Source organism: Haliotis rubra, unplaced genomic scaffold, assembly GCF_003918875.1.
Source record: "Haliotis rubra isolate DU_JTF1 unplaced genomic scaffold, ASM391887v1 Scf130, whole genome shotgun sequence".
Taxonomy (NCBI): domain Eukaryota; kingdom Metazoa; phylum Mollusca; class Gastropoda; order Lepetellida; family Haliotidae; genus Haliotis; species Haliotis rubra.
Window position 1 is genome coordinate 1,304,454 of NW_025765226.1, and position 9,046 is coordinate 1,313,499.

Genomic DNA, 9,046 nt, shown 5'->3' on the forward strand with positions numbered 1-9,046 from the left:
TATGGTATGGTGATGATAGAGAGAATGTATGTTGATGAGAGAATGAGAATGTATGGTGATGATAGAGAAAATGTATGGTGATGATAGAGAGAATGTATGGTGATGATAGAGAGAATGTAGGGTGATGATAGAGAGAATGTATGGTGATGATAGAGAGAATGTATGGTGATGGAGGATACAATGTATTGCGATGATAAAAGAGAATGTATGGCGATGATAGAGAGAATGTATGGCGATGATAGAGAGAATGGATGGTGATGATAGAGAGATTAATTTTTATGATAGAGAATGGATGGTGATGATAGAGAGAATGGATGGTGATGATAGAGAGAATAATTTTTTATGATAGAGAGAATGAATGGTGATGATGGAGGGAATGAATTTTTAAGATGGAAAGAATGAATGGCGATGATAGAGAGATGTTGTTGGTAAATGAAATACACGGATGGTTATGATGGTAGAGAAGGTGAAGTATAATAGAGACAACGAATGAATGGTTTGAGGACTAAAGACAATGGACGAATGATGATGATAGAAAAAATGCACTGGTGTTTGAAGGGATGATGATCCAGAGAACGGACGATTATTCGGAGGTAAACTGAAAAGGAGAAGTGCGGACTTTTTGAAGGGTTGTTAGAGAGGATGGATGTCGCAGAATTGTTTATGGAGAACATGAATGATAAATGTTTGATGGATGGATAGTTAGCGTGAGGGTGTGGGAGAGCTATACATACCTGGGTCATGCAATATGGTAATATATATAATTAATTGGAATAAAGAGTGGGTATTGCAGAGGTTAAAACATAGTCGGGCCTTTCTTGGCCCCTTGCACCTCTACAGAAAATTATCACCGCAGTGACATCAGCCATGTGCACTAGTCGATCGCAGTCGCCCGGATCGAATCCGGCCGGGACCACTTAAAATCCGGATCCTTACCGGCGGTAACGAAAACAAAACCAGGATCAGTTTACCGGTAAAAACCAAATTAATTTTTATCCTTAACAGTGTGGATGTTTACGGAGAATGAATTGATAGAGTGGAATCTACCGAGAAAGACGTACAATGTATTGTAATGTTATGTACATCGCATTGCACAATAATATGGAACATGGCGTGTTTGCGACTTTCCGAGCATTTATTTTTTGTAACATTTCACATGTGACATTTGCAGAGCTATCAGTTGGCTTTACGGCATGTCTATTTTAATGCCTGTTTGCGTACAGATCCTCTGTATAAATAAGACACATTAACGTTTGTGAAATTGACATCGATTTCTATTACCCAAAAGATAAGCTTACATAGAAGGAAAACAATTTGCGTGTAAGCTTTATGTAAAGTGAAGGGACCATTAGACGGAACCTGATTCCAACAGTAATTCCAAATACGCCATAACTGTTTTGAACGACAGTGGACGAATAAACACAATCACCGGAGGGTGAATTATGCCGTTTTAAATGATTCACCCCGTCTGCACTTTGGAATTGTTGTCAACATGAGCAAGATCAAATCGCACAAACAGGCGTACTTTGATTTTTGAACCAGACACCATCAGGTACCGTCTGTGACGTCATTAAACTCCTAATTTTCTTTTAGGGACAATGTCAAACGTTCGAAGAATGTTTCAACATGTCTTTTACCGAGATTTGTTGTAACATATGATTTGAAAGATCGTGCTCTGTACCCAAATACTTAAATTATCTTAATTCATATGTAACATTACAAGTGTAGGATTTTTAAGGAAATACCAAATGTACATACTCATTAAGATCATTTTAATGTTTTAACTTTTATAATTTCATTAAGGGTTTTGACACATTCCCTACCGCTCCCCGCGATCAGAGGTTACTGAATACAAAAAGGCCAAAGTTCAACTTCAAGCGTTAGTTCAACCATTCTCCTTTAGTTCAAGTATATTTTAACAATTTGGAAGTATGGTTTGACTCTCAGCATCAAAGTCATGTACTGCCCTGTACAACTAACTGGAAGCACTCGTGAGGTTTCCAAAAAAAGAACTGGTGTGTTGAGGATCATTGCTCGGCTGTTTGATATACATTGATTCTTCGTTATCTTCCTTCGTATTTATGAGACCCGTGAAGATCCCGGTTAGAACTGAACTTAAGAGTTATTCGTGGTTATTTCTAACCCTTCGGAACCCGTTGGGGTCCGGGTTAGAATTAATCTTCACTAACCCATGCTTGTCGTAAGAGGCGACTAACGGGATCGGGTGGTCAGGCTCGCTGACTTGGTTCACACATGTCATCGTATTCCAATTGTGTAAATCGATGCTAATGCTGTTGATCACTGGACTGTCTGATCCAGACTCGATTATTTACAGACCGCCGCCATATAGCTGGAATATTGCTGAGTGCGGCGTAAAACTAAACTCACTAACTCACTCGTATTTATGAATTTGTATTGTTTACAGTCATCAGTTTTATCCTGTTGTTTCATTCGTTTCTCTCTTTTCTAGTTTCTGTCTGGTGTCTATGCCGACATCGAATGGCAGTGATGGTGTTGTCGCAACAACAATTAGATACTAAGTATGCAAACCTGTTAGAATTAGGATTATAATTAACCTTCACCAACCCATGCTTGTGGTAAGAGATGTGTCTATGGCGTCTATGCCGACATCATACCCCAGACTCATGATCCAGCACTTTATTGTCAGACTGCCGTCATATAGTCGGCATTAAACAACAAACAGACAAATAAATTAAAACCTTTTAATCAAATATTCTGTCACAGTTCATATCATTGCCATTCACTAATTTCCATACAAAACCATGTCTGTACAAGTATGTCCCTGGAATATCTAATGTTGAATCTATTGGTGAATGTGAACATTCAAAATGTCATTTTGCGTGTCTTACACGATTCAAGGTCAATACCGAGTGTAACCTCCATGTGACTGTATGACAGCCAGCACTCTCCTCCTCATACCCCCTGTCAGCCTCCTGATCCTCTGAAGGGGCAGTGTACGCCATTCCTCGTGTAAAGCAGCTTCCAAGTGAGCCAGGTTCTGTACAGGAGGATCCATTTGCTGCACACGACGACCAATCATGTCCCAGATATGCTCCAAAGGTGTAAGATTGGGCCTCATTCAATCGTGAGATATGTCATGGGTTGCTTAACTAAGTTCTTTGTGTATATAAATTCCATCAACCGGGGCCTAAATCCACAATCAAACATAAGTATGGTGCATATGTGTTTTCATTAGACATCGTTATATCTTTGATGGATAAAAAGGAATAAATATGATTTCGTGTAGCTTTCTGAAATATACAGACTTTTTATCATATAGTTTGTAACCACCGCGATAACCTAAATACAGAATATACGCGTTGTTTGTCAAAACAGCGTAAAAGCTTTGTGAGTTGCTGAGTGAGTTTGGTTTTACGCGCGGCTTTCAGCGATATTCCAGCAATATCATGGAAGGGGACACCATAAATGGGCTTCACACATTGAACCAATGGGGGGAACCGAACCCGAGTCTGAGGCATGACGAGCGAACGCTTTAACCACAAGACTACCGCTCCACGTTAAACCTAAAGCAAGCATGTGTGGCCTTGTACAAAATTAGAATCACGTCGAGAGTGAACGTTCAAATGCCAACAACAGCTATCAAGACGAATATACTATTAAAAAGTAACAAAACCTTTCGCATTATCACTGGAAATACTCTAAAAAGGATTTGAGATATATTTAGACTTGACAAGTGACATCTTTGAATTAGAATATCTCCTTTCACAATCAGTTGGGTTTTTTCAAAATACGTGTCATCGAATTCAGACTTGACAAGTGACATCTTTGCGTTGAGATAATATCTTTCTTACTGTCAAAGTATTCCAAAAAAGGTTTCGTTTAATTCAGACTTGACAAGTGAAATCTTGGAATTGAAATATCTCTTCTCACAATGAAAATGTTCTAAAATCCTTTTCACTTAATTGAGACTTGACAGGTGACGTTTTTGAAGTAAGATAATATCTCTTCTCACATTGGACGTATTCCAAACCAGCTTTTACTGAATTCAGACTTGACAGGTGACGTCTTTGAAGTAAGATAATATCTCTTCTCACATTGGACGTATTCCAAACCAGCTTTCACTGAATTCAGACTTGACAGGTGACGTCTTTGAAGTAAGATAATATCTCTTATCGCATTGGACGTATTCCAAACCAGCTTTCACGGAATTCAGACTTGACAAGTGACATCTTTGAAGTAAGATAATATCTCTTCTCGCATTGGACGTATTCCAAACCAGCTTTCACTGAATTCAGACATGACAAGTGACATTTTTGAAGTAAGATAATATCTCTTCTCGCATTGGACGTATTCCAAACCAGCTTTCACGGAATTCAGACTTGACAAGTGACATCTTTGAAGTAAGATAATATCTCTTATCGCATTGGAAGCATTCCAAACCAGCTTTCACGGAATTCAGACTTGACAGGTGACATCTTTGAAGTAAGATAATATCTCTTATCGCATTGGAAGCATTCCAAACCAGCTTTCACGGAATTCAGACTTGACAAGTGACATCTTTGAGTAAGATAATATCTCTTATCGCATTGGAAGTATTCCAAACCAGCTTTCACGGAATTCAGACTTGACAAGTGACATCTTTGAAGTAAGATAATATCTCTTCTCGCATTGTAAGATAATATCTCGTCTTTGAAGTAAGATAATATCTCTTATCGCATTGGAAGCATTCCAAACCAGCTTTCACGGAATTCAGACTTGACAAGTGACATCTTTGAAGTAAGATAATATCTCTTATCGCATTGGAAGCATTCCAAACCAGCTTTCACGGAATTCAGACTTGACAAGTGACATCTTTGAAGTAAGATAATATCTCTTCTCGCATTGGACGTATTCCAAACCAGCTTTCACGGAATTCAGACTTGACAGACATCTTTGAATAAGATAATATCTCTTCTCGCATTGGAAGCATTCCAAACCAGCTTTCACGGAATTCAGACTTGACAGGTGACATCTTTGAAGTAAGATTAAGATAATATCTCTTCTCGCATTGGACGTATTCCAAACCAGCTTTCACGGAATTCAGACTTGACAGGTGACGTCTTTGAAGTAAGATAATATCTCTTCTCGCATTGGACGTATTCCAAACCAGCTTTCACGGAATTCAGACTTGACAGGTGACGTCTTTGAAGTAAGATAATATCTCTTCTCGCATTGGAAGCATTCCAAACCAGCTTTCACGGAATTCAGACTTGACAAGTGACATCTTTGAAGTAAGATAATATCTCTTCTCTCGGATTGGACGTATTCAAACCAGCTTTCACTGAATTCAGACTTGACAGGTGACATCTTTGAAGTAAGATAATATCTCTTCTCGCATTGGACGTATTCCAAACCAGCTTTCACGGAATTCAGACTTGACATGACATCTTTGAAGTAAGATAATATCTCTTCAATTGGAAGCATTCCAAACCAGCTTTCACGGAATTCAGACTTGACAAGTGACATCTTTGAAGTAAGATAATATCTCTTCTCGCATTGGACGTATTCCAAACCAGCTTTCACGGAATTCAGACTTGACAAGTGACATCTTTGAAGTAAGATAATATCTCTTCTCGCATTGGAAGCATTCCAAACCAGCTTTCACGGAATTCAGACTTGACAAGTGACATCTTTGAAGTAAGATAATATCTCTTATCGCATTGGAAGCATTCCAAACCAGCTTTCACGGAATTCAGACTTGACAAGTGACATCTTTGAAGTAAGATAATATCTCTTATCGCATTGGAAGCATTCCAAACCAGCTTTCACTGAATTCAGACTTGACAAGTGACATCTTTGAAGTAAGATAATATCTCTTATCGCATTGGAAGCATTCCAAACCAGCTTTCACGGAATTCAGACTTGACAAGTGACATCTTTGAAGTAAGATAATATTTCTTATCGCATTGGAAGTATTCAAAACCAGCTTTCACGGAATTCAGACTTGACAAGTGACATCTTTGAAGTAAGATAATATCTCTTATCGCATTGGAAGCATTCCAAACCAGCTTTCACGGAATTCAGACTTGACAAGTGACATCATTCAAACCAGCTTTCACTGAATTCAGAGACTTGACAAGGTTTGACAAGAATTAAGACAATATCTCTTATCGCATTGGAAGCATTCCAAACCAGCTTTCACGGAATTCAGACAAGTGACAAGTGAATTCAGACTTGACAAGTGACATCATTGAATTAAGACAACATATTTGCTCGTGATCAATGTTCCCCTCTTCGAAACATGTTTAATTCAATTCAAACTTGTCAAGTGACAATTTTGTATTAAAATGTTTCTCCTCGCCATCAATTCCTTTTTTTCTTCAAAATAGGATTCAGTGAAATGAGACTTCACAGGAGACGGGGTCACTGCTGTGTAGTTCCTGTCGCAGCGTCAGCGCATGTCTAGTGACGTCATCCCCTGCCCGCAATAGTGCCCACTTTCCTTCCTTCCTTCGTCCCTCCTTCCGTCCTTCTATCTCGGTGTCAGCAGAGTGCGAGTCAACAAACCGCGATATTTACACGTTCAAGTGAGTGAGTATGGTTTTACGCCGCTTTTAACAATATCACGGCGGGGGACACAAGAAATGGGCTTCACACATTGTGCCCATGTGGGGAATCGAACCCGGGTTTTCGGCATGACGAGCGAACGCTTTTGCCACTACTACCCCACCGCGATCTTTACACGTTCGAGAACTGACGGAACTCCTGAGAAATATGAAATATCCCGAACTGTTACATATGTTTGTTTGTTATTTAACGCCCCTATATGGAGGAGGGCAGAACCAGACAATCCAGTGATCAACAGCAAGGGCATCAATCTACGCAACTGGGATTACTGTTTTATACCCTTGAAAAAACTAAAAGACCATTTAATTTTATTATTTACCTCGCGATATTGATGATATAATCTAACACAACATTATATGTAACACTTTCTAATCCGTTGAGGAACATTATACACAGATTTGCAGAATACTCTTTGTCAATTTCACAACATTCTGTCATGTGTCGCCGTAGAGAGGCCGACAGCCACACGTCCTCAAGTCCTCTCACTATGTATTTCTGGAAACTGACGGATGGTTTAAACATTAGATTCACGTCGCAATGTGGTGTATTGAAGGTGGGGTTCATTCCGGAATTCCCAGTTGTTGCTATGGGGAATTTCAGAAGTACGATCAAATCCGTGAACACGTACATGTAACCTCGATCAGAACAAACAAAGCGAGTACCCGAAAGTAAAGATAGTATTCAGTTTTAATAACATTATTCAGTTATATTCTAAGTCTAATTGTTTCTTTGTTTGTTATTTAAAGCCGCACTCAGCAATACCCCTGCTATATTGCGGTAGTTGGTAAATAGTCCACCCTGGACCAGACAAACCAGTGATCAACAGCGTGAGCACTGATCTACGCAATTGGGATCCGATGTCATGGGTCAACCAAGTCAGCGAGCCTGACCACCCGATCCCGTTAGTCGCCTCTTACCACAAGCATGGGTTAGTGAAGATCAATTCTAACCCGGATCTCAACGGGCGCCGAACGGTTAGAAGTAACCGCGATCATGGGTTGTTCACCGTTAGCTCTTCATTATACATGGTGGAACAGATCTATCTTAAAATCCCCTACCTGCAGATGCGGTACTATTCATCGTATTGAGTGAGTGAGTGAGTGAGTATGGTTTTACGCCGCTTTTAGCAATATTCCAGCAATATCACGGCGGGGGACACCAGAAATGGGCTTCACACATTGTACCCATGTGGGGATTCGAACCCGGGTCTTCGGCGTGACGAGCGGACGCTTAACAACTAGGCTAACCCACCGCCCTCATCGTATTGCCGATGTAGTGCTATTTAATATACGCCGAGGACAATCCATCGATGACACGCAGTATAGATGATGGCTTCTATCCTTCAGATGTCGATCGACAGTTTTAATACTGACTGGGTTAGTTTTACGTCCAGCTATATGGCTGCAGTCTGGACCAGACAAGCCAGTGATCAACAGCATGAGCATCGATAAGAGCAATTGGAGTTGAGCTTGAGCACCCGATGCCGTTAGTCGCCTCTTCCGACAAGCATGTTTACTGAAGTTCAATTCTAACCCGGATCTTCACGGGTCATGGATAGTTTTTAAGAGTGATTGAGGCCGGTTTAATGCCGCTATTATCATAATTCCAGCCACAGCCTGCGCGAATGACACCGGAAGTTGGCTACATACATTTTACCCATGTGGGGAATCGAACACGGGAGATGAGCTTAGGGTTAATATACTGAGTGGTACCCTTTAGTACCATGCATGACGCTTAACGTCATTGGGATAAAACAGGAACCTGGCGGTTCAGTCAGTGGACCCCTGTGGGTTGTCAATGGTAACCTGAAACGCTAGCACTCTAAACTGGCTCAACTCGAGAAAAGTCACTAACTCTGGATCCGCCTATGCTTCTTTATCCATACTAAAAAATATTCAACCACAGTAAAATGTTTGATGGGAATGACCACGGTAGGGAACCGGGTTAGTCATGCACACACGCATGCACACGCACACACACATACACGTACAAGCATATGCACGCACACAACATATACACAAGGGTGCGAGCACACTCATCTACTTACATGCAGATCGCCATATTTGTTTAATAATCTTTAAAGGAGAATACTTTAAAATTGCAATAACTCACTGATGTAAAGATAAATTCATCAGAAACATGTACCTCAACTGTTAATGCAAAAGTATGTCTTATTTATCTTTCAATCACGAAAACAGTTTCTGCTATCTCAGGACAACAGAGCCTCATATCACCTTCATCTCATTTGCAATCCCCGTTCTCCAGATCAAGCCAAGACAATCCCTGGACCATGATGACCCTGTACGTAACGACTCTGACCTTCATACATGCTGTCCTCTACGCTCCTAAAACACTTATGTGGACAGGCGCATTATCACGCCAATCACATATACTTAAGTAAAAGTAATTTTTTCCAAAATGCTCCTACTTCACGACGTCATGAAGAAGCCCAAGTCAG